This window comes from Pristis pectinata, chromosome 12 (genome assembly GCF_009764475.1).
Source record: "Pristis pectinata isolate sPriPec2 chromosome 12, sPriPec2.1.pri, whole genome shotgun sequence".
Taxonomy (NCBI): Eukaryota; Metazoa; Chordata; class Chondrichthyes; order Rhinopristiformes; family Pristidae; genus Pristis; species Pristis pectinata.
The window spans coordinates 34,355,876-34,380,264 of NC_067416.1; the positions used below are offsets into that span (position 1 = coordinate 34,355,876).

Here is a 24,389-nt window from a genome sequence, read left to right on the forward strand (position 1 = left end):
ATTATTGGTGAGCATGTCACTGAGATTACTATGAGACTTATTCTATTTCAGATTTGCCATTTGCTGGATTCAAGTTGCACTTCAGGAAAAGTTTATCCAAAAGTACCAAATTGCAACAATATACATTTAAGGTACGAGCATTGTTTTTCTATTTAAATGCAGGACTTTTCAGTTCCAAATTTGTCATGCCATTGGTCAATGTTTCTAAGCAACACAGGGAAATGAACAAGATTTCTCCAGATTTGAGATTCCAGTAAGATCTGAATGCTCTCATTCTGCATTTAGTTTGCAGTTTGAAAGCTCCTGGGTTATGTCCACCATCTTCATTCCATTACATCATTGACTTCTGGCCCAAGTTTATTTCAGGAGCTGGGTTCTATTGTCCATTGGGCTGATAACTTCTAGATATGGTCATATTCCTGTTTTTCAAGCTAATTTTAGTTTTCCTTCAACATGGCATAATCCAATGTTACCTGTAACCTAGAAGTTCTTGCCATTGCTTTTTGCCATCTCATAAATGAATTCTATCATATGCATTCCATTTTCAACCCTCTGTAAATACCACTTTCCAAAGTTCATCAGTTCTTTTTGGAGATGATTAAGTGAACATGTTCAGTTTTTTAATGAGTTTGCCATTAGATTTGTTTTCATCAGTGCCTTGTCACCTCCAGACTTGACTAATCCAGTACCCCATCCTCCATCTAGGGTAAACTTGAGTTCATACAAAATTTGTCTATCTGTATCCTGAATTGTCATCCAGTTTACCATTGTCCTTTTACCGTCCTAGTCTGGCAAAACTTGCCGTCACTTCTCAATGTCTAGTATTAACCTCCAATCCCTTAATTGCTCCCTATTCGTCGTTCTTTCAAACTTTGACTACCTACATCACTTCTCTATTAGCCAATTGTGCTCTCAGCTGCCAGGTCTAAAATCTAGAATTATCTTGGTGTTACTTTATCTCCTATTACATCATTAAGAGACGTATATTTTAAAAGCTTTTGGTCCCTATCCCAATGCCTTTTGGAGGCTTGCATTTTGACACTTTCACTATATGGAAGGTACTATGTAGATGCATGATGTTTCTTCCTTGAATTATCTTTCATTATAATTGAGAAATTCCTGCAATACATTTTGGGATTAATAATCACTCTTCCTCTATGGTTAGACTATATAGATTAAAATCCCATAAGTTTAGCGGGACTAATAATTAAAATGTTTGACTTGGAACTTTTCCTACTGCATTTTGTCTTGGTTACTAAGGAACATTCTGATATGCCTTTTATTTGACTTTTTGCCTTGAAATGTCTCAATTTAAACCTGTCCCAAGTCCATGGAGGTATCAACATCTTCCTAATTCAGCAGAAACTTCCTGGTCGATAATTTTCAGGATTTACTCATGTGAAACCAGCACAATCATCATAGTAACATTGTTCAAGTTATTAGCAAGTATACTACAGTAATTAAGGTTCATCTTTTGGAATTGGAGAAATTTACTTTTTAAACTTTTAAAGGCTAAGTATTCACCTGTGAGTGAAATCTTGATGTTTGTGAGGACAGCATAAACCAGGCTGATAAGCTAGAACACGTCGATGTTAGAGGATGTGCTGGAACTTTTGGAAAAACATTAGGATAGATAAGTCACCAGGGCTGGATGGGGGATATCCCAGGACACCGGAAGCAAGGGAAGAGATTTCTGAGCCCTTGGTGAGGATCTTTGCATCCTCACTGGCCACAAGAGTAGTGCCAGATGATTGGAGTGTGGCAAATGTTACTCTGTTGTTCAAGAAAGAGAGTTGGGATAACGCTGGGAATTATAGACCAGTGCATCTTGCTTCAGTGGTGGGAAAATTATTGGAAAAGGTTCTTAGGGACAGGATTTATGAGCATTTGGACAAACATAGTCTGATTAGGGATAGTCAGCATGGCTTTGTGAGGGGCAGGTCAAGACTTGAGCCTGTTTGAATTCTTTGAGGATGTGACAAAACAAGTTGAGGGTAGAGCAGTGGATGTGGTGTATATGGGCTTGAAGGTGCTTGATTAGGTTCCCCATGATGGGCTCATTCAGAAGGTCGGGAGGCATGGGATCCAGGCAAATTTGGCTGTGTGGATTTGGAATTTGCTTGCCCATAGGCAGAGGGTGGTTGTAGATGGAGTGTATTCTGCCTGGAGGTCAGTAACCAGTGGTGTTCTGCAGGGATCTATTCTGGGACCCCTCTTTGATTTTTATAAATGATTTGGATGAGGAAGTGGAAGGGTGGGTTAGTAAGTTTGCAGATGATATGAAGGTTGATGAGTGGCAGATGGAGTTCAACCCAGAAAAGTGAAGTGATACACTTTGGAAGGTTGAATTTGAAGGTAGAATACAAGGTTAATGGCAGGATTCTTAGCAGTGTGGAGGAACAGGGATCTTGGGGTCCAAGTCCAGAGATCCCTCAAAGTTTCTCTACAAGTTGGTAGGGTTGTTAAGAAGGCATATGGTGTGTTGGCCTTTATTAGTTGGGGGATTGAGTTCAAGAACTGTGAGGTAATGTTGCAGTTCTATAAAACCCTGGTTAGACCACACTTAGAATATTGTGTTCATTTCTGGTTGCCTCACTATAGGAAGGATGTGAAAGCTTTAGAATGGGTGCAGAGGAGATTTACCAGGATGCTATCTGGATTGGAGAGCATGTCTTATGAGGGTAGGTTGAGCAAGCTAGGGCTCTTATCTTTGGAGAGGAGGAGGAGGATGAGAGGTGACTTGATAGAGATGTACAAGATGAGAGGCATAGATCAAGTGGACACTCAGAGACTTTTTCCCAGGGCAGAAATGGCTAACACAAGGGGGTATAATTTTAAGGTGTTTGGAGGAAAGTACAGGGGGGATATCAGAGGCAAGTTTTTTTTTGTTTTTAAAAACTAGTGGGTGCGTGGAACATGCTGCCAGGGGTGCTGGTAGAGGCAGATGTATTAGGGACATTTAAGAGACTCTTGGCCACATGAATGATAGAAAAATGGAGTATGTGGGAGGGAATAGTTGGATTAATCTTGGAGTAAGTTAAAAAGTCAGCACAACATTGTGGGCTGAAGGATCTGTGTCGTAATGTTCTATAGTAGAAGACAAGTTCATCCCCAAACCAGAAAATCTGGACATAAAGGGGAGGGAGGAACTTAAAACAACTGCAATCACTAAAGCATAAATGTACTAGATAAATAAGGGTAAAGTCGAAGTCCACATACCTGATGGACTTTATCCTCTGGTGTTTTGTTTTATATATTTTAAATAGCAGCTGAAGAGAATAGGATTGATTTATGATCTTCCAAAACCCCCTGGCATCTCTATTAGTCTAAGCAGTTGGAAAACTAACTGTAGCATGCCTCTTCAAGAAAGAAAGGAAGGAGAGAGAAAGCAGAAACTCTAGCAGTTTGCCTGGTGTCTATCATTGGGGAAAATTAAAGAATCAACTAAGGATCAATAGCAGATAGTTATAAAACAGTTGAACTGAGTCATGAAAGGGATATCTATATTTGACTGCATTATTAAAGTTCTCTTGATATGAGTTGGGTACATTTATCTTAAGGGGAACCAGTAGGAAGAATGCATTTTAGAAGTTGCCACATAAAAGGTTACTGCACAAGTTAAAAGGTAATATTTGAGTTTGTATGGAAGACTGGCTCATTAGAGAGGAATAAATAAATCATTTTCAGATTGGCAAACTGTAATCAGGAATAAGGGCTGAAGTCTCAACTCTTCACAATCCCTTTTAAGTGAAGGGGCAGGGTGTTTTGGGCAGGGTGTTTTGTAACCAAATTTGCTGCAGATACAAAGGAAAGTGAGAGAAAGTTGTGAGGAGGAAATTGCTGCTGTTTGGGTTCCACTCCAGTTCTGTGGGTTCTATGGTAACTGAGGCAAAAATGGAGCCTGTAGACTGTTTCAGATGGAGCAGGAGCTGTCTGATGGGGTGGGTGGGTAGCCTGTGAGGTGGTGAGCTGCTTCTCTCACTTGTGCTGAAGTTCCATGTGTTCCCAGAAGCCTGGGTCAGAGGTTCTCTGTGCTATCCATTTTGAACAGTCATGGGCCAGGGATTCCCAAGGGTCTCCATGAAGGAAACAGTTTGCAAAGGGATATAGAAAAGTTAAATGAATGAGCACAATACTTAGATGGAGTTTAATGTGGGGAACTTGATGTTCTCCACTTTAGTAGGAAAAATGTAAGAATTTTTTAAATGAAGAGTGCAGAATGCTGTGGTCTGGGTGTCTCTAAAAACGCACAACAGTTAACATGTGCAACAAATAAGCAAGAAGGTAAATTACATTGGTCCTTATTGTAAAGGGGATGGAATATAGTAATGACATCTTGCTGCAATTGTAGAGGGTGTTGAGGTCACACTTAGGACTGGAATTTGGTCTGCTCACTGAAGGATATGCATGCTTTTGAAGCACTTCTGAAGTTCAGGAGGTGGATTGCTGAAGGGTTGTCTTAGGAAAGTTTGAGCAAGTTGGATCTATACTTGGGTGTATCAGTGATCTTATTTACACTGTATGATTCTGGGAGCTCTTGACAAGGTAGATGCCAAGAGGATGTTTTCTTAGAATTAAGTTGCATAGAATGAGGGATGGCCATTTTAAGAAGGGAGATGAGTTTCTCCTGGGGATTATGGGTTTTGTGGGTATTTTCTACCTTGGAATATTTTGAAAGCTAATACAGATTTTTGGGATTCAAAAGGGTTGAGTGTTAAAGGAAGCAGGCAGGAAAATAGAGCTGAGGGAAAATCAGATTAGCTGTTTGTATTGAATGATTGAACAAGGTTGAGGGAGCATAAGGCCTACTGCTCCTATTTCTAATGGCATATGAAGTGTTTGATAATGTTGAAGTTAAGGCATGATGCAGGCAGTGAAGTCTTGAACAAGTAGATGAGCCTTGATGTCAGTGAACTTCACAAAAACCTTTTATTTCCAGCTATGAAGAGTTGTTGACGGAGAGATGATTATTTGCCTCCACAGAAAGATCTTGCAATTTTTCTTTGCAGTATTAATTTTCTTGGGACACCCCAAAGCATTTTATAGCTAACTAATTACTTTGGATGTAGTTTTTGTGGGCAAAAGCAACAGCCAGTTGTTCAGTGTAGTTCCTCAAAGCAATAAAACATGAATAATCAAAAGTCATTCTTTTGGTAGTATCAAGGGATGAATGTTGGCCAGAATTTTGTTTTAAAAGGGAATAAGATCCAGCAAATGGTTCAAAATGTTTAGTTGTCCCTTCCTTCAATATGTTGGATCTGATATTAGAAATATCTAATATAAAGCTTGTGTATTGCTTAAACATTTAAAGAAAAAATGAATTTCATGTCTGTTGTGCCATTTGGGCTGATCTGTAAGTCTTCCAATTTACTTGCCTTGAGTTAAAGTTTGAGTTGACCTGGCATCTAGTGTATTGGAGTATAACTTGATTTCTCCCACCCATGCATGGATCCGTTCACTTGTAACTGGTCCAGTTTCAATTTGGAAGAAGTGTTTTGTTTGAATCCTTTAAATGAACAGTTGAGGGGTCAATTACTGACTGACATCCCTTTATCTACTCAAAATCCTCAAAAGTATTGTCAAGTGCTATCTTCCCTTAATGACTCAGCCTAATGATCTTCTAAGTTGCCTGTTATGACCTTGGCAATGGATTTCAACATTTAGCTGAAAATAGATGTCTGGCTAAACGTGCTAACGTTCACTTTTTTGCTATCCTTTTTTCATAATTGTATAAATTCTACAACTATGCATTTTATGCTAACTTCACTCAATTCCCCCTTTCAGTAGTTTGGCCACTTGTTTCTGCATTTTGAAACTCCAAGTCCTTTGTTTTAACATTATAATGTTATAACATCTTTCGTGGAGTTGTTTTTCTCATTCGAATACTTGAATAATGGGAATCATTTAAAGAAATATTTTATCTTATGGAAATCTTGTAATGTTTCCCAATCTACCTCAGGCCATTCCCACTCTACTTAGGTTAAAAAAAACTAAGTTCAAAATTCTAGCTTTTATTTCTCTTGAATGTTATTTTGTGATTATTTTCCCCCATAGGATTTCCCACCATCAGGTAACTAATTAACCCTGTCTCATTACACAAGATACAATTAAGGGTAGCCTACCCCTGGTAGGCTTTGCAGCCCATTGTTAAATTTTTCATGTATCCTCAAACCATTTTGATGTGATCAGTCTTTGAAGATCAAAGGTCTCTGATTACTGTACCATCATTAATGCAAGCTTTTCTTGCTGCTTAATTCTTAGGTTGTGATGTAATTGATTTGAGCAGCCTTTTTTTTGCTTCTCTATTTTGTATCTGATTCTTCTATATGTTCTCAGACTAAGGTCATACTTCATTACTGCTTATGTCATTTATTATGAGGGCTACTCCTAACTACCCCTTTTTTCACTTTGTCACTGTGCAGCCATTCTGTGTAATAGGTTATGTATAACAGAATATTCTTCAAGTCATTAATGCTCAAACAGTGGCCTGTAGCCAAATTTGCTTCTAGTTAACTGTGCTTGATCTACTAAAACCTTACAGGCTTGACCTCTTGCTCAACATCCTTTGCACCTTGTGGAGAGAGATTGTTTGCTAGTTTAAGGTTAGGACCTTGGGGTACGAAGGTCAAAACTAGGACTTTCAGGAAGGAAATTGAGGAACACAATTGCAAACCACAAGTAGCAGAAGTTTGGAACTCTTCTACAAATGGTTACTTCCACATCTTAAGACTGATATTTTGTTAGCCTTTCTACCAAATATTCTTGGTTAATTATAGGAAATTAGATCACAAAACAATGATGCTGAACTACAGTACAGACTCTAGGAATTAACTACTCCCAAGACGGGTAAATTGAAGTGTCATCATTATACTTGCCTAAGTTGACTATGTATGTTGATGTTGCTGAGGGCAACATTCACATGCAAAACATAAGTGAGGCAAGAATAGATCCTTGGAGGGTACTGGAAGGAAAGGTGCATGCACTGGAGAGAAATCATTGATTCTTTATCTATGACTGATTTGATAAGGATGGCAACATTTGACAAGAACCTGGAAGGAGACTTTGTCACAATTACAGAGGATGCCGTTATTGACTTTGGTTGTCCTGGTACTGTGGCTGAGGTGGATACAATTCAGAGTTGAATGTAGGCATTTGCTTAGGAAGCTCCAACACTTAGACTTGAGAAAAAGGAGGATGCTGATAAAATGATATTTTGTATGCTAGGATCCAGGCTTGAATCTCTTGAGATATGGCACTTCTGAAGATGCAGGAGACTGTTCTAGAGAGAGAGAGTGCGTCCATTAACAATATCATGTAGCATGGGGACCAGGAAAAACCATTTAGATAGTAGACAGCTTATGAGAGTAGGATCCTTTGAAGACTTGGAGGAACTGGGACTTGTGGGCAGAATGAGTTTAAAGGCAGGAGTGATGAGTAAGAAACTAGAAAAAAAATTGAACTAGGGTTGGGAGAATAAAAATAGTACACAAGTCTGCTAAATAATAACATCGAATAACTTTTTTAAAACTCTATTGTCTATATTTGAGTTTTGAACAGTGGTAATTTTTCCAGATAGATCACTTGGTTTGGTGCAGAAAAATTTACAATGTGCTGGTAAGGATCTGAACTTGCAGTAAGAGGGTGAAAGTCAGTGGAAGAAAATAAGGTTACATGAAGGAAAATTCAATTCAACTTGTCTAGGTTGCTCTGTCATCCTTGTATTTCAAGATTAAACTAGGCAGGATCATTGTTGCAGCCAAGTCAGATCATCCTGCTTTCTGGGACTGGAAATGGATTACTTTTAAATGTTTTGAGTGAATTGCTCGTTACTACATTGAGTTTTTTTTTGTCTGGCTTATTTAGGTATTCAGTTTGTTCACGTGTGGGCATCAATGCCATTTTTTTTAAATGCTTGACCTTTTCTCTTTTGCAGTTCAGCAATTCAAATTCGAGAATCAATACCTGTCAAATGTTACTTTTCACTTCTACATTTTTTGATCATGTTGATAAATGAATGCAAAATGTATGGTGCAGTTTTGCTTAACGAGTGGCAATCTTGTTTCCTTAAATACATACACCTGACACTCAAACTGTGACTGGAATTTAAAAATAACTAATGGTCTCAGCACTTCATGGCTGAAGTCATGGACAGTATCAGATAATTGGTTTCTTAATACAATATTGCCATTGTTTTAATTTTCACCTTGCAAAGAAAATGTTTGTTCTATGTTGGTGTGTAGTCTGAGTATCATATACTATGAAGTCTGGACTGAATCCTAGACATGCTACTTCAATTTTTTTTTAAACTGTTATGATCACTGTTCTATGTTTTCCTTTTGTCCCTACATGGAATATAATTTTAAAGAGAGAGTTGGAGTGGAAGGGGCAAGATAAACTTTCATACCATTGACGTAGGTGGGATTAAGAAAAAGGTTCTGCTGAGAGGGTTTGAATAGCTAGGGGCTAAATTTAAAAAGCAGAACCACAAAGGTGGCAATCTTTGAATTATTAGGTGAAAAGGAGATGAAGTGGCATTTAGTAAAGATGAAATCCGAGCAATAGAGGATATTGGCTTGGGAAATCAATGTAGAATTGGTCTAGGTGGAGTCTAGAAGCAACAAGGGATGAGTGGGAGTTGTCTGCAGGCCTCCTCCCCCTAATTTCGGAATTTCATCAAACATGATGTTGGTGATTCGGGGCACTATAGTAATCGTGGGAGCCTCTATTCTACATAGCAGTTCATTAAAACATATTGGTGTAAAGGATGAATTCCTGAAGTTGGGAACAATCTATCCTAGATTGGGTATTGTGCATTATTAAAGTGGTCAGCACAGTGGCACTGCTTGTAGAGCTGCTACCTCACAGCTCTGGTGACTTGGGTTCAATCCTGATCTCCAGCTCTGTCTGAATGGAGCTCTCCCTGTGATTGGATGGGTTTCCTGTGGGGGGTGCTCCCATGTCATAAAGATGTGCAGATTGATAGGTTAGTTGGCTTCTAAATTCTCCCTAGTGTGTAGGTGTGATAGAATCTGAGGGGGGGGGTGGAGAGTTGAGTGTGTTTGGGGGGGGGGAACTTTTTTAAAAAAATGGGGGTTAATGAAGGATAGATGTAAATGGTGCTTGATGGTCAGAATCAGCAGAAGGGCCTGTTTCATGCTGTATGACTGTTTCTATGTAATCTGTGTGGGATCCTCGAGGGAAAAGTGGAGAGTGAAGTAGTTCAATCTGAAACCAGGGTCTTGAATCTAAACAAAGGAAACTATGGAGTGAGTTGTCTATGATTGGTCATCGCCTATCATGCTTTTCAATGAAATTCACCAATGTTAAAGGAATGAATGCAGTGTCTGCAATAGTTAAGGATTCCCTTCTGGCACAATCACAAGTGACTTGCCTGTGGCTGAGGAAAGTTAAACTCTGTACAACTTGCCATTATATCAAATACTAAGTTGATGAGAAAGGCAGCAAGCCTGAGGATTGGGAGCAGTGTATAATTCAACAAAAATGTACCAAGAGATTGAAGAGAGCAAAAATGGTGAAAGTACACTTGAAAGGGACATAAGTAAACAATTAACTTGTGTATATAAAAATGATTACTCAAGACAAATGTAGGTGCCTTGTATAGATCCCTGTGTTACAGGCATTCAGGTTACAGAAATTTGCCATTATAGAATTCACAAATCACTACCCAACAGGCTGCATTGTGGCAAACTGCAGTAGCCATGACTAGCTCCTTTAAGTAATCTCTCTGCTTTACTCCACTTCAGCTATGTCTCTGCACTTTAACCAATTATTCCCTTGAACTCCTGTCACCTTTCTCCCATGAACCCTGATCCTCTAAACTCTTCCCTTCTTTCCCCTGACATCCCCACTTCCTAATCCCTTTCCTAATCCACGAGCCTTGCACATCAGAGAAAATGCCTCATGGATGAAGAGCATAGCAGTGCTGCAACTTAATTTCCATGTGTCCTTTGACTGTAGAGGGTGTGACAGAGGAGGGACTTGGCTGTGACTGCCAATCTAGTTGATGTGGTGACGTCACATCAGATCTTATTGTGCAACTGTACTGAGTAACTAAAAATAAAAATTGAGCAAATATGTTATCGGACAAGCCTTGTCCATCCCCCATGTATAATGTTGGCCTCCATTGATAAATAATAGTGGGTGACTTGTTGACAAGTGACTTGATATGAGGGGGGAAAACCCTGTAGGAACATCTCTGCTTGTAACATGGATTCATGTTACAGAAAATCATATGGATAGTTTTCTCAGAACACAATTCCTCCATAACATGGGGGTAGTCAAAAACAATTTGTAGTGGGGAACAAAAGTTGCAGAGCAATTAAACAAGTACTTTGTATTTGCAGAAAAGGACACAAATAACTTGTCAGAAATGCTGGAAACTTAATCTCAGGAAAAGAAGGAATTTAAGGAAATTGGTATTTGGCTGGGGGAGCGGCACTGGAGAAATTAATGAGATTGGATGCTGATAAGGCAGGAGGATCAGCATCCCAGTTTGGAGGATGTTCAACCCACTAGTTAAAGGAGGATGAGAGAACCTGGGGAACAATTGACCAGTTAATACCGGTAGTCGGGCAGAGTCTATTATGAAGGATGTTATCACAGGATACTTGGAAAATATCATTGGATAAGGTGATAATCATGGATTCATGAAAGTGAAATAGTATTTGTCAAACTTGCTAGAGTTTGAGGATGTGAGTGGATGAGGGAGAATCATTGGATGTGATAAGTTTATGGTTTTGTAAAGTCCCACATAAGGCACTAGTGTACAGAATTAAAGCATATGAGAAAGTTGAAACTTTCTTTCTCCACAGATGTTGCTCGACCTGCCGAGTACTTGCAGCATTTTCTGTTTTTAGTTGAGGTTGTAGTCCCAGTTTATAGCCACCCTGTAACCAGTATCTGCAAACATAACAAATCATGTTACTATTCATCATGCCAGTACCACACATCATAACAATGCTAGTCATTCTCTCTTGATGTGGAAGCAAAAATTTAAGTACAATTTCTGAAGTGGTGTGGTATAACTGCACAGTACAGTGATGTGATTCTTCGTCCTTTTTATGTTCAATATTATTGCCCCTCATTATATTACTGCAATTTTAACTTTGGGCGTATGTAACTCGAAACTCGTATGGAACAGAAAACTGGGTCAGGGGGGTGCGGGGAGAGGAGAAGAGAAATGTAGAAGTTTTAGTGGTTCTGTATTGTAATGGCTAGTTGATGTGGCATAGTCTTTATACCAAGAGAGTAAAAATTAGCCCTTTCTGAACTACAAATATAAAGACACTTGTTTTTCTTGAGCATACTTGGCCAAACAAGTAGGTACAGTGTTAAAGAAGGTGCATGGCATGCTTGCCTTCACTGGGCATTGAGTATAAGAGTAAGGAAGTCATGTTGCAACTATATATAACTTTGGTTAAGTTGCACTGGGAGAATTGCGTGCAATTCTGGTCACCCCATTCCAGGAAGGATGTGGAAGCTTTGGAAAGGGTACGGAAGAGGTTTACCAGGATGCTGCCTGGGTTAGAGGGTATGAGCTATCAGGAGAGGTTGAACAAACTTGGGTTGCTTTCTCCGGAGTGGATGCTGAGGGGAGAACTGATAGAAGTTTATAAAATTATGAGAGACGTTGACAATGTGAATCTTTTTCCCAGGGTAGAAATGTCAAATATTAGAGGACATGTACCTACAGTGAGAGGGAAAAGTTTAAGGGAGATATGCGGGGCAAGTTTTTTGTTTAAACACAGAGAGTGGTTGGCTCTTGGAATGGGCTGCCAGGGGTAGTCGTGGAAGCAGATACAATAGTGGCTTTTAAGAAGCTTTTAGACAGACACACAAATATGCAGGGAATGGAGGGATAGGGATCATATGCAGGCAGAAGAGATTTAGTTTAATTTGGCATTGTGTTCAGTTGTACTGTTCTGTGTTCTATATTACACTGATCACTACCAGTCCCAAATTATATCCCCAAAAATATTAAATTTCTGGAAATTAGTTATGCTTGAATGCATCAATACTAATTACTTGCACCGCCTCCTTTTTAAGCATGTTCCATAAACCAGCCAGCACTCACTGGAATATTGCTTCTGATGAGTAGTTTTGAGTTTATCCCTCTTCAGGTCTAGGTTTTGGTAGATAAGAAAATGGAACTGGATGCATAATGGCACCACCCTGATGATGTTGGTCATATTTCACAACAGACATGAAGCAGTAAATGGCTATTCTGCAGTCAGACATGTGGTACTGGCATGAGTGAGGGGCTGGAATGTGAGCTTGTGTGTAATCTGCAGAAACTACCAATCAGGACTGCCTAACCAAAAGAGGCACTTTCTGCAAACAATTCACTGGTATTGGGGAGGGGTGCATCAAAGTACAAATTTGAAAATAGCACCATTCCTTGTCACTTAAAAGCACTGATCTTTGACAACTCCACAAGGTGCTGGGAGAGATGGAATTAGAGATTGGTGGCCCCAGCTGCAGCCCGTTCTCTGGGTAAAGTGATTGCATTGTTGCAGGCTGGGTCACTACAGTGGCACATATTCTCAGCAAACTTTACAGCCCAAAAGAATAAAATATTTACCTATACCTGTTCTAGCACAGTGGAGTTTCAGCCACATTTACATGCTCGGGTGTCTGGAGTAAGGTCCATGGCCTACTGATGTGAGACAGGACTACAATCCCCGAGCTATTTCCTAACATTAGCCTTGATTTTTGTTTAAACCACACAACTACCAACACCAAGGTGGGCAGAAAATGAATGGTATTCAAGCTCCACTATTAGGTGACTGACCAGATGAGAGAGGTGCATCACTGGACAGTCAAGGGAACAGCATTTGAATGTTTTTATGTGGGAACCACAATCGGTAGTTTTTGGCACCACGCTCTGCCAACTCACTCATATCACAGAAGTGCTGCCAGAGAGCCTCCATCCATTGCTGTAGATCAGCCTCAGAGTCCGCAGCAAACACCCGGCTGGTTGTCTTTTTGCTGTAGGGGTTGATCAGGGAAAAACTGTCCTTTTGAATCTTTCTCCAGGGTCTGTATTCTGGTTTCCTGCACATTTCAATCACAATAGGTTAGGTCTCTTTTGTTCCTATTTTGCTATGCATTACCAATCAACATCACATATTATGTTGGTAATGTTAGAAAATTTTACAAGAGCATCCTCAGATAAAATTTGATGAGAGAGAAACTCGCTCTTCGGTCTACTGTTGTGAACTGGCAGCTGCATTCTTAAAGGCAATGTATCTGTTTGATAACGTGGGAAGGTTTCTTATGTTTTTAAGACTGGTTGTCTTTTAAATGAACTATTTGCTACCTCTGTTCCAAAACTCCTGAATATGTTTACATTTCTATTATCTTCCCTTCTTTAAGTGCTTAATTCATGGGAGACTGTGCAAAGTCTGATTTCCCTTAGGTTTTCTGTAACCTGGTGGTCCCCTGTACCAGGTTACAGGGCCTTGGTGAGACTAGGCATTATGTGCAATTTTGATCTGCATTAGGTGTATTTGCCATAGAGGGAGTTTGACAAAGGTTCACCAGATTAATTCTTGGAATGGAGAGACTGTAGAGGTTGGGTTGGCGAGGATACTATTCATTGTACTTTAGAAGAATGAGATTTAATTGAAAAATACAAAATTCTGACATGGTTGGACAGACTAAATGCAGGGGTAATGTTTCCTTGGGCTGAGAATTGTAGAACCAAGTTTCAGTCTGAGTATATGGGATAAGATTTTGAACTGAGATTAGAAATTCACAGGGTATTGAACCTGTGGTATTCTCTACCACAAAATTGTGGAAGCCAAGTTGATTACATCTAAGTAAATTGACTACAACACAAGAAATCTTTTGGGTTGGGGAGCAGGCATTTGGTATCAAGATAATGGATCAGCCATGTTCATATTGATTAGAACAAGCTTGAAGGGTCAAGTGGCTGCTTTGTTTCCATGATTATGACGAGATTAACTCTTGAGATATAGGAAATCTACACTTTTTGAATGCTAAATATAAAATTCATGTGACAGCAGATGAATATTGAAAACTTCAAGCCTTCCTATCTATATGGCCTGTAAATCACACTTAATTCCTGTCATAATTTTATAACCGCAAATGTGTAACTTGCCATGGGAGAACTTCTGTTATGAGGGAGCTTGTAAGGCTTGTATTGCTTCAAGAAGCCTTTTCCAGTCCATATTAGCTAAATTGCTTTTTAGCCTCATAAAATAGACATTGCCCTAATTTAGAATCTATTTTATAATTTTCTATAACTACCTCAAATCTAATTATCTCAAGTGTTCTCCCAGTGATACTCCTTCCAGCTTCACTAGAACTAAATCCAGAAATTCAGCTCCACCCCTACGACTCCTATATGCTGGCTGAAACGTAGTTCTCCTGAATGCTGTGCTCTCTGACTTGCTTTGACTCTATTCCAGTTAATATTAGAGGGTAATTGAAATGGTTAACTATTATTGTCTTAGTGCTTTTACAGTTGTCAAAAATTACCTACAAATCTGTTCAATTTCCTTGGACTATTTGGAGGTCTATAATACTGAACAGTATGATTTCTTCTATTCTTCAATCAAGATACCTCATTTGGTGATCCTTCTAAAAGAGTTGAGAGAAGGAAAGCTGTGATTTGTTTCCTAACCATTCATTCTTTTTCACTTATACCCCATCTCTTAAAAATGGACCATCCTATACTTAATAACTGCAATGTCTTTCCACATCTATCAAAAGCTTAATTTTAAATACAAGATAATTTAACAAATAACCTAGCACCAATTTCAATTTGCATCTGAGAATTCAAATTCATACAGCCCTTTTTTAAATAAAAGTGCTTCTTAATTTGATTTTTGATAAGCCTGATTCTAATTTTTTGGTGGTTTCTTGGTCCTTGCCTGCCTAATCAGCAGAAATGGTTTCTGTCTACCGTATGGGTGCCTCTAATTATCTTTTAAAACCTACCAAATTATACCTTGACCTTCTAAATTCCTGGGACTGCAAGATTGGTTTGTATTTTTCCTTGTAATTTAACTTTTGGAGTCCAGATATCCTTCAGGCAAATCCATGTTGCCCTTCCTACAATGCCAAAATGTCCTTCCTCAGGCATAGTGTTCGGAACTGCTTATGTTATTTCAGGTGTGATGCATCCACTTTCTTGGGCAGTAAATTCCTTCGTGGTTTCTGAGGTGGCTGATGAAGTCAATGTTGCACCCTTGGACTCTGCCACAGTTGGCGCAGGAGGTGCTTGATGGGTAGCTGGAGTGCTGGGCATTCATTCAATGAAGTGCTTCCATTGAATGAGCTTGAAGTTCTCAATTCCTTCTCCAATGCTGCTCTATTTTAAGTAGTCATGGAACAGGGCTTCCTAAAATTTGGTTGAGATGTTATACTTTTTCAAGCAGTCTCTGAAAACACTTTTTCCTTAGGCAGCCAAAGACTTAGGTGGCATTGGAGGTGATGGGGAATTTCATTTATGTTTGTCTACATAAAGGTATCTTCTAAGATGTAGGGAGCTGTTCACATTTTCTGGAATCTCTTTGTAGACCTGTTATTGTCAGAGGGTGGCAATGTTTGGTGAGGACTTTGTTTTGCAGATATCATACTTATTCATGCACCTCTCCTGTCATACTTCAGTGAGCAAGTTGTTGATGACTTGGATTTTGGCCTTTGTATGCCTGTGCAAGTGTTGTTTCCATGGTGCAGTTTGATGGTTGAGGTTAGGGTGACCTTGGTTCTGTAGTAGAGGTGATGTATGTTGAGCAATTCTCTATTTGTCTTGTAAATCTGCTTCACTCCAGTGGGAAGTATTTTGGAGGCAAGGCACAGAATTGTGGTAAGAAAAGTTGAGAGAAATGTTGGCCTAATGACACAGCCTTGCTTGACCTTGGTCTGCACTGATGTTATGAGTTGACCCATGGTGAAGATCATGTCCTTTTAAGTCCACATGGATGGAATGCAGACTGCCATTCAAAGAGCTGTTCTTGAGCCATGGGGTGGAAACAGTTGAAGACCCTAGATCTTCTCTACCCATAGACTTTACATGAAATAAGTTTAAAAGATTAAGAATATACGGGGTCTGCCAATTAGCATGTTTGAAATTCTAAAATTTTGGCCATTCTGAAATTACATACAAAGTACATAGAATTGTTACATAGAACTGTTTTATAAAGAGGTTTTGGGGCCAAACCTTTCCTGTTTGAGGTCAGGAAGCTGGACACAATTCCTCCCAGTCAATACCTCAAAACAGAAAACCTATCCTCAGTCAGTTTTACCTGAGAATCTGTCAATTTTATGAATGCATACCTGTCTATTTTACAAAAAATGGAAGGGGCCCTGGGACAGGGATGGTAATCAAGAAATCCAGTGCATCCATTGTGCCTGCAACAACTTTTTTAAAGAGCTCTTTGAAATTGCAGATAGTGCCAGAGGAAAAACTTTCCTCAGTTCAGAATAACTTCTGGTACCCCAGGCTTGGCATCAGATGAGAGCCAAGGATAAGAAACTTTGAGATGTCTGCCACAGCCGTCCTGATGTAATTCAGACATCAGGTTGAAATGGGTGATTTTTATCGTCAGTTGCTCCTTTAAGTTGTAATAGTTGAGCATCCTTGCCCTACCTCCATAGTCTCTTTGGTTTCTCATGAAAATTAGCATCCCAGATCAACATCACAGAATGGCCGAGAGCTCAAAGGGAATTATTTTGTTAAGTCTCTTGTCTTCAAATCTTTCCTTTGGCAGCATGCCTACATGCAATACTCCAATTGTGGCCCAACCAGTGTTGTATAAAATTTCATCTTGAATACCTTACTCCTTGTACTCCTATTTATAAAACTCAGGATCCTCTATGCTTATTAACCACTTTTCAGCTTGTTGCCTATTTAAATGAACTGCATATATATACCCCTTTAAGAATTGTGCCTTCTAGTTTGTATTGTTCTCTTCTTTCCTACCAAATGCAACACACCATCTTTCTCAGTATTACATTTTATCGGCCACCCATTCCACAAGCCTTTTGCTGTCTTGAAGACTTATCGTTCTCACAGCTCACTGTGCCTTCATTTTTGCCATCTGCAAAGTTGAAAATCATGAACAAAATGTATTAAGAAAAGCAATGCTCTTAGGACTGATCCCTGGGGAATGTCACTGTACACTTTACTCCTGCCCAAGAAACAACCATTCACAACTACTGTTTGTTAATTTGGAACTGGTGGCGGGGGTGGGGGGGTGGAAATAATAAGGTGAAATGGGAAGGTAAAAAAACCAGTACATCTTGGATGAAGTAATTACTGGACTTGCAAAATTAAATGAGAGCAGGGCAGTGCATCAACTCTATGTAGTTATTTATGGAAATGGCTAGTGAAATTTGTAATGTTTCATATTGGATAGCTACTGTATATTGAATGAGTTATGTTGGTGATTTTTGAGGAATATTAAATTTTGGTTTTCTTTGGAAGGAGCATATTTAGTAAGGTTTAAGCACACATTGAATGTGGTTAACAGCAAATTAGATTGGGAATAGGATCAGCATCTAGATTGAAATTTCACTTGACCAGAGAAGTGTCATTAGTAGACTGTCATGCGGATTGGTGCTGGAGCTATTACTGTTTGTAGTGTGCAGAAGCATTTTGAACCTAGGAACCAAAAACAAATATAAATACATTTATATAAAGTAAGGTTAGGGCAAATCAAACAATATTATTTAGTCTGCTTCATTAAAGGGATCTAGGTAATTTGGAAGATCAATTGCGTATTGTATGGGCCCGAGAAAGGTATAAGTAAATGAAATAAATGGCTCTAAGCTATAAAGGTTTTGGTGGGTAATTGACTGCAAGTGAAAGCAAATTGGAGTAAAGCATTTAAGGAAAGCTAATTGGATTTTGTAATTATGTATAGTCAAAAGGAAGGAGCACAGGTGCTAAGTCTTGAGGGTGCAAGGGATAGCCAGAACCAGAATATGGTGCTTCATTCTATCCTTCTACCTTATAGGAAGGACATTCAGTTATCATGTGGAAATTGGCTTTCAAACTGATAATTTGCTTAAGATGTTTGAACCATGAAAAGTTTAAATAGCCACAGAATATTAGTTCAGGAGCTCTTGGGAGATGTTCAAAAACAGAATCATGGGGTTCAGTTTGTAAGATTATCAAAGTTCTTAAAGAACATGAAGACAAGGCTCAAAATTAGCCAGAAGTTCAATACCTAATTTAGATATAATGGTCCAAGCTTTCTGATTCCAATGCTAATGGAAGCCTAGTCATATCAATTTCTATTAGTGTTATGATCGGAAATTTAGAGTAATTGCTTTTCAATCTGATCTGTTTGGAGTGACCATAGAGGCTGGGGCGTGTAGTTAGAGAAGAGAAATTCAGGATAATTGGAAAGGTACTGGTGGATGCATGATAGGACTGGCCAGGTGGATTGTCGTCCTTGCAGTTCAATTTTTGTTCTTGTGTAAGGTGTAGTTTGAGCACACAATCACTAATTTCATTGCAAGCTTAGTGCAAAAAGTCTGCAAAAACTGTATTCATGTTATAGAGAGAACTTATTATCACCTCTTTTAAGATCTTGAGTTTAAGACTGAATGCTTTGTGGTTGGTGTTTTTGGGCACTGTTATGAGAACATAGCAGTTCATTTGCACAGAGCAAAATGTAAACCTCATTGCCAGTGCAGTAAAAGGGGAAAAAATAGTAACTTTAAATTCAAAGGTTCATTTGGGTCCATAGTTACTTGCATGAGAGTTAGTAGAGATACTAATTTAGCATGATTTTTGCCATTAACCATGCTAGCTAATTATTTTGCTTTGTGGTAATTTAGCTGTGCAAAGTGTAGGTTGGTTAAGGCAACATTTGTTGAATCCATATCAAAGAATTGGCAGGGCAGAAGTTGAGATTTTTATACTGTGGGAAAGTTGGACTGTGAAAGAATTTAACAACTTTTCCACCTCGTACAAATTCTTGCAAAAATTTTGGTTTGGTTTAATACCTTGTTCAGTTCACATACTGATTGAAAACCTTTTGTTTTACAGAAACTTCTTGCCTGAGCCTTAATCATCTGGTTTTGCAATACTCTTGAAGAGTGACAAGTCAAGTCGGTAGGTTTAAATACTTAATCACACATTTTCTGTTTCTAAGCCCATTGTTGCAATTCTAAATTGAAAGATTCCTGCTGTTTGATTTAAGATGATGGTTAGCTGAAAGTAAGCAGTGAGTTGTTCAAGACTTGAGAAGGATTAAGAGGTTAGATGCTTGGAGACTATTTCCACAGGCTGGCAGATCGGGAAGTAGGAGGCGTGGTTACAGGATAGGAGATCGATAATTTAGGGCAGGGATTAAGTCTAATTTTCTATGCTCGAGTATGGATGCTCAGCTGCAGCAGGTGGTTACAAAGGCAAATGTCATGTTGGCCTTCATAGTGGAATTGAATACAGTGGAAGGGATAACTTTAATTGTACAGGGCCTTGGTGAGACCATATCTCAAGTATTGTGTGCTGTCTAGGAAGAAGGTTCTTGCTACTAGATGGCAGGGCTGACATATAAAGAGGTATCACGAGCAAAGCAATGAATTTTCGTGCAGCGAATCATGAAGTTAACAAAGTAAATTGCCATTCTTTGGGAGAGAAATAAAAATCAGGCTGCAAACTGCACTTGCATAAATGTTTGAATTAGAAATAATCAGAGAATGACCCTGAAAATTACTAAATGTGCATAGAGGTTTATTAGTAGTATGGCTAGGCATTCCATTAGAAATTGTTACATTTCATGCAATGCAATGTGACTTTAGGGTTGTTTTTAGAGTGAGGATAGTTTATAAATACCTGAAGTATGCTGAAGACAACTACAAAACTGCTCACCCTGTGAAGGAACAGGGAATTACAGATGTGATGAATTTGTGTTGTGCTGGCATTTGACTGTTTCTTTCTAATATCTGCAGCTGGTATCTCATCTTGGATAATTTATTTGGTCAAAGCTCCATGACCGAAGTAGATAAAATTGTTTCAGATCACAAGTTCAGAATGCAAATTACTATAAAATGTAATAACTAAAACAGAAAATGCTGGAAGAACTCAACAGGTGAGGCAGCATCCATGGAGAGAACACCGACCTTTTAGCTCAATGGGCCTTCATCAGAACTAGAAAAGTGAGTTGTATTTTCCCAGTTTCTCTGTTCTATCTGGCTAAGGCTTTCCACACCAGTGCTGTTGTGATGTCTACTCTTTTCCTTAAAAGTGGCTTCCCCTTGATCATAATTAAGAGTTCTCAACCATGTTATCTTTCTTGCATTTCTGCTTTCAACCCTTTCTCTTAGCATAAAGACAGAGTTCCCCTTGTCCTCATGTTCTGCCAACCAATCTCCATATTCAACAGGCCATCCTTTAATTTCTGTCACCTTCACTGCAATTTCACCACTAGACATCTCTTCCCATCCCCTCTGTTCGCAAGAGGCCATTCCTTCCATCAGAGATGCAATACCTGCCCTTGCATCTTTTCCTGTCCCACCTAGCAGGGATGCAGTCTTTATAAGTGAAGCTGCATTTCATTTGCAATTTAGTGTATTGCATTGGATGTTCTCAATGTGGCTCCCTCCACATTAGGTTACCCCTTTGCAAAGAACTTCATTCAGGCTGCTAGAGTAGTCCTGTGCTTCTAGTTGCCATCAGTAATTCTCCATCCCACTCCCACTTTGACTTCTATTTTGGCCTCCTACACTGCTTCAACAAAGCCCAATGTAAGATCATTTCCCTTTGGCATTTTTTGCAACCCTCGGGAATCAATATTGAATTTAAGATTTTCAGGTAACCAGCTTTTTATCTCCGGACCTTGCTGGGTATCTGTTTCAATTTTTTCCTGTGCATCTGTCTCTAACTGCTGATATTGTGATACCTCACTTAATGCTTAGGATGCATTTCCAGAAATGAGTATCATGGTAGAATCTGAACAAATGGTCATTATATGTATACGGATGTGTGACCTATGATGGTATTGTGCTGGGAACCTGATGTGAGCTCCTATCCTCCCCACTGCTGTGCCATGACCCTGGTTGAAGGCTCAGTCCTCCGCTGGCACTCCATGAATGAAATGGTTAAGTGAGCTCATCACCATGTGGCTTGGTTTGAAGTGAAGCAGTGGCTGCCTGAGGACTGGTGTTGGGTGAGCTAGGGGAGTGGTGTAGCTGCTCAGCACAGAAATGAACTGCTCATTGTCTAGCATGGTGAATGCAGGCTGTTGCAGGGATGAGTTTTGACAGATTGCCCTGATTTTTTTTTTTCCTTTCTTCACCTCTTGTTGAATGTGATGGAAGCTATTTTCTTTGCCTGACTGCACAGCTGTCATCAGCACATTTTTTTTATGGTAACAAGCTCAATGATGGTTGCTGGCCTTTGAGATTGTCACTATAGTTTAGGCTGGGAGGAGGGGGGAGATGGCTTCCATATCCAGCAGGCCACCCAGTCTCAGGATATGGCCTCATTGTGCCAGCCATGATGTAGCCATGCACCCCACAAATCTATACTAGGCAGTGCACCCATTCCCCAAGCCTTTATAGACAGACTCTGCATATTTCCTTAGTGGTTCATTCCATGCTGAGACGTGGCAACAAGATCACTATTTCAATGCTGCAGAAGTGCCATTGGAGGGCAGGGGTTGGCACTATATTCCTGGCACAGCAGTACACTACCTGAGATGTTTTTAAGTGCAGTGGGGTACATAGCCACTAATGTCAAGATTCCAGGACCAAGAACTCTAAAAATGTGTCAGAACTCTGTGGGGTACTAGTGTATTTAAAGTGGTTACCTTGAGTTTCATTTACATTTGATTATAAATGTTCACTTTTGTTCTCTCGTCCCTCCCCATTCCACAACTTAAATTGCTGTTCTGAAATGTTACCTGAAATGTTGACTTTCTCTATGGATGCTGCCCGATCTGAGTATTTCCAGCAGTTTCTGATTTTTGTTGAGGACTTCTTAGTATCTGTAGTTTTTCTACTCCAAATAATTTTTAGTTGTATTCTGCTATATTGGTATTTCTATTGCATGCAATCTTGAGCTTTTGCTTGTATGATCTATTCATACTTGTGTTTTCTCTTGATCATTGGTGCTGCAGTTTTCAATTTTAATTTGGTGATTGACTTTACTGAGCATGATTAAACAAGATGCTTATTTTAATGCTCTGGTACAAGTTAAATGCATGTAAATGAGGCATGAATTGCTTCTAGCCTCAAACGAGATGTAGAATAAAAATTTGGCACTGAATCAAAATAGAACTTACTATGCCAGTGCTGTGTGGTTTCCTGAAGTGCATGTGGGTGAAAGAGAAGCCTTAGTTGCAGCTGTGTAAACTCTGCTGAGGTTGGGTTTAAGCACTCTACCCAAATCAAACATCATTAATAGGTTATTTAGTGATTATCTTGAAATGCCCTAGTTTTAACTAGGTTAAACACCATGTGAAATTTGCCTTGTTTCAGGTTTATCATGACTAAGTGCATTCTGTTGAATGTTACGTAATAGAGTTACAGTCAAAATCTGAGAATGATCAAAGTAGAGTCACTGTTGTAAGTGACTATAAGATTCAATATAGAATGTCATTAAGATAACTTGGTAACCAGCACAAACCTGTGCTGCAGCATAATTCTATTAATGATGTGGACTTTCATTTGGCCTTTATCCATAAATTTTACAACAGTGCATATTACATCTTCATCTACTTAATGGGGTAGATCTTCTGTCTGAGGGCCAGTGCTGACTTTAGACTTGACATTCTCCTTTTGAAATCCAGCACAGGCATGGACTTAAGCCAGCAGCACCCCATCTTCTGTGTTATCAGTTGCCCTTGCACTACAGCAGTGGACTCCTTATGGAGTCCATTGGAGTAGGGTGGACTTCTGTAGACTTCCAATTATTGGGTTGGGAAGTCAGTCTGCTGAGTCTGTAATGTTAAAACTTTGCACAAGTACATAGACTCATTTTGAAACCAATGGGAGGAAATGGTTGCCAGGAGAACAGCAAGATCTTTGTTCTGGCAGTTTGTGTATTTACTTATAAACAGGAGTGGGGTTTTGGAGTTTAAAATTCTTAAAGTTAAATTTTGTTATTGTTCATGGGTGTCTTCCAATATTTGTGCATGTCAAAGACAAACAATGAATTTCAATGGAATTTGGAAACATGATGGAGTCTCACCTGGCAAAGTTACCTCTTCCTGCCTGTCATTCATCAGGAATATTAAGACTCCACTTCCTTGACCAATTCCAGCACAGCTTAAAAATCTGCCTGAACCTTAACTATATTTAATAGGAAGTCCTAACATTCACAACTTTCATTAGAATTTCTTCCTCAAACAGCCACTTACATTTGTAAGCAGCCCTCTACTGTACTGTGGTATGCTGGGAGCTGACCTTTTTAGTAGACAGGTACATCTGGGATGTTCAAAAAGCAGTAAGGTCCAATGTTTGTGTCTTTTGAAATGCATAGATGTTCAAATTGCCCATGACCTATGGTCTAAAAGCTGGAAATTGGTGATCTTGCAGCAGAAGAAGATCTGCACCATTGTAATCCCCATAGCTGATTGTTGGACCCATTCTCCAAATTTTGTATATTGGGTCATTTTCAAAAATGCTTCTTTACTTCTACTTTAATTTGAAAAAGAGAGGGCCTTTTTTGTCATTACTCAGTCAAGGTAAATGAGTAGTGTATTTACTGAAGGATCCTTCCTCTATTTCAAGAGGATGTTGATGTAGCATTTGAAGGATTGATTTGCTTACTGAATTCCTTGACTGAAGAGATTTGTTTTAGAAATGATTTGGAAAATTGGGCTGATGCACTCCAGAATTTAGACAAATGAGTGGTGATTGTATTGAAGCTTGAAATATTTTGAGAGAGCTTATCAGGATAGTTGATGTTGAGGTATTTCTTCTTAAGTCCAGAACTGGGTAGTATGGTTTTGGATGAAGGATTTGCCCATTTACGACTGAGATGAGAAATTTCTTGGATTGTGAATATTTGGAGTTCCCATTAAATATATTTGAGGAAATATGTTCAGGAAAGTTTCCTTAATATATAGAGGCCCCAACTTGAGAGAGCACAATATGGGATCTCCACTTGGGGAATGAGATAGGGCAGGTGATAAGTGTGTATAGGGGAACACTTCAGATCTAGTGATCATGATTCCATTAGTTTAAAGATAATTATGGAGAAGGATAGGACTGGTCCTCTGGTTGAGATTATAAATTGGAGTAAGGCCAATTTTGATGGTATTGGAAGGGATCAGGTAGGTGTGGATTGGGATAGGTTGTTTTTTGGTAAAGATGCTTGGTAAGTGGGAGGCTTTCAAAAGTGAACTATTGAGAGTACAGAAACTGTAAGTTCCCATTAGAAT

General features: G+C 39.2%; 1 protein-coding gene across 13 annotated transcripts in view; it reads left to right on the forward strand.

Annotated features, from left to right (window-relative positions):
- sgms1b (sphingomyelin synthase 1b) overlaps positions 1-24,389 on the forward strand; it is a 92,783-nt gene that overhangs the window by 29,847 nt on the left and 38,547 nt on the right. For 5 of the 13 annotated variants that reach the window (XM_052027353.1, XM_052027354.1, XM_052027352.1 and 2 more), the window contains exons 3-4: positions 52-131; positions 19,049-19,114. The gene's annotated coding sequence lies outside the window, so the exon portion shown is untranslated. Of the gene's footprint in view, positions 1-51; positions 132-19,048; positions 19,115-19,953; positions 20,161-24,389 lie in introns of all 13 variants that reach the window. The other 8 variants (XM_052027357.1, XM_052027358.1, XM_052027355.1 and 5 more) reach the window with 3 other exon arrangements.